This window comes from Cannabis sativa, chromosome 3, assembly GCF_029168945.1.
Source record: "Cannabis sativa cultivar Pink pepper isolate KNU-18-1 chromosome 3, ASM2916894v1, whole genome shotgun sequence".
Classification (NCBI taxonomy): domain Eukaryota; kingdom Viridiplantae; phylum Streptophyta; class Magnoliopsida; order Rosales; family Cannabaceae; genus Cannabis; species Cannabis sativa.
The window spans coordinates 48,081,139-48,084,105 of record NC_083603.1 but is presented as its reverse complement, the minus strand read 5'-3'; positions in this window follow the sequence as shown (position 1 = coordinate 48,084,105).

Sequence of the window (2,967 nt, the reverse complement as noted above, 5' to 3'; positions counted from 1 at the left end):
ACACATCAATATTTGAAGGGAATTCACTACTTGGTGTGATTCAGAGATCAGATTAGCAAGGTGGATTACAAAGGGTTGCGACAAATCACTAGAGAGAGTCTAAATTTGTTTAAGTCAATTGCTTTTGTAAACTTTGATACTTTACTAATTGATTTCATTCTCTGGGTGTGACCCCGTGGACTAGTATTGTTTGAAAGAACAGTGATACCACGTACAATTTTCTTGTGTCAAGTTTTTAAATTTTGCACTATTTATTTCTGGTTTGTTTCTGTAAAACTATTTTCTACAGTAACAGAATTACATTCTGCTGCTGCAAACGTTTACAGTTTTATATTTATTATATTTCTGTAATATTTATTGATATTTACAAAAACTCAATTTTTCAACTATCACCTTCCCTGTAACACCCTAACTACCTTAGGCGTATTACGTGATTTTTAAACGTACTGTGCAGCTCGTTGCTAATCAACGAGGTTTATGGAAAAACGTGATTAATTAAAATTTTGCTTTTTAATTAAACTTATAAACCATATTACAAAAGACTCGGGATCCCGATTATAAAAAATCATTCACAAAAAGATTTAACTGATTAACTGTTACAAAAATAAAAGTCGTCTAACGACCAGTTACAAAAATCAGCCTCGCTGTCCCGATGATCGTACGCTCCAGGCCTAACCGCCCCGACATGTACAATCTCATAAGCTCGCTCACGGTCCATCAACTATAGCCTTGCCTTTACCTACACATGAACATAAACTGTGAGTCGACAGACTCAGTGAGAAAAGCATAATAATATCATACATAAAACTAACTGCCGTGTCCAACACGATACTGAGTCCCGCTACTGCCATGTCCAACATGGTACTGAGCCACTACTGCCATGTCCAACATGGTACTGAGTTACGAACGTTCATAGGGACGGTACTATTGACACGTAACAACACGATCGGTCGAGCCGGTCATACTCCGGCTGCTTGGTCATACTCCGGCTGTACCGACGTGTTACTATATCCTCTGATCGGTCGAACCGGTCATACTCCGGCTGCTGGTCATACTCCAGCCTGTACCGACGGGATACGTCAATAGCACGGAACCACCAACCAAGTGTCGGCTGATCGGTCAAACCGGTCATACTCCTTGGTCATACTCCGGCACTGTACCGACGTGACGGGGTTGGATGGTTCGAAGCCAACATACAACTAATGTAATCTAATAGGCTTCCTACATGCTCGCTAAACATGTAATCTACATATGCATACCGTTATACTAATCTTACCCGGATTCCGAATTCGGGTGTGCGGTCAACCCGACCGGAACCGAAGCCGAGCTGACGGACATCGGCTCCTAAACCATAAAAATCACAACGCTATAAGTGACACGCTAAATCACTTCCCGGGGACTAAAACTAGGAACTAAAAGTTTCCCTATCGATAAAAAGCATGGCAATACCCCCTAAAACATAAAAACGAGGAAAACTAGGGTCCCTGAATTTTCCCCAATAGGTAGACCGGTTGCCCAACCGAATTCCGGTTCGGAAAATTCGAACCCTCATCCGAATTCCGGATGTACAACCGGAATTCGGTTCCTCGCGAGCGAACCCAAATTCTCATAACTTGCACAATTCAACCCCAAATCACCTCAAACTTTCCAGACCTGTTCTATACCTTCCCTAGAACATTTCTAAGGCCTCAAACTAACCCAGAAACCACAGAATCAAAAATCACCATTGGAGCTCAAGCTTTGAGTTCTAAACTCAAACTTGAGCAAATCCACCTAACAAGCAATCAAACCAACTTAATTCTACATAATCAAGCTCAAAATAACCTCTGGAAACTCAAGCAAACATCCTCAACATCACAGAAATAAAATAGAACCTTTTCTCCCAAAAATCACATATTTGCATTGAAAATTCAAAGCTTTGAACAACCTAACTAACATGCTATCAAAACAACTCATTTAACTTCAATTAACATGCTTTAAACCACATAATTCATACTAAAGGGGTATTTTTTGGGACATTCTAAATTCCCGGCCATTCCCGACATTCCCAATGTCTAAAACCCGTCCCCAAACTACTAACATACTAAGTTGTGATTTCTACTGAGCCAAACGCCGAGTTCCAAAATACCGGGCACCGGAAATGCAAAATATGCAACTACTGAATTCCATAAATAACAGTAATAAATTATTTAAATAGCTATAAATAATTTCTTAATTAATCATAACCAACTGCTAATTTCCAAATTAACTAAGCGGGCTTTACAACTATCCCCCCCTTAAAAGGATTTCGTCCCCGAAATCTAACCTGAATAACTCTGGATAGTGAGCTCTCATATCTGACTCTAGCTCCCAGGTGGCTTCCTCCACCTTGCTGTTTCTCCAGAGAACCTTGACCAATGCTATGGTCTTATTCGAAGGACTTTATCCTTTCTATCCAGGATCCGCACCTTGCCGTTCCTCATATGACATGTCTGGCTGAAGCTGAAGACTCTCATAACTGAGTATATGAGAGGGGTCTAAAACGTATTTTCTCAACATTGAGACATGGAATACGTTGTGCACTGCTGATAAGGTTGGAGGCAATGCTAACTGATATGCTACTTGACCTATCTTCTCGAGAATCTCGAAAGGTCCTGTAAACCTAGGGCATAACTTGCCTCTTTTCCCGAAACGTTTAATCCCCTTCATCGGAGATACCCGTAAAAATACATGTTCCCCTACTTGGAACTCAACATCTCTACGTTTCGGATCTGCGTAACTCTTCGTTCGCTTCCGTGAGGCAAGCATTCTAGCTTTTATCTTTTCTATTGCCTCATTGGTCCGCTGAACTGACTCTGGACCTAGGTATTTCCTCTCCCCTGTCTCATCCCAGTGGATAGGGGATCTACATTTCCTACCGTACAACAGTTCATAGGGAGCCATCCCTATCGTACTCTGATAACTGTTGTTGTAAGAAAATTCTATCAA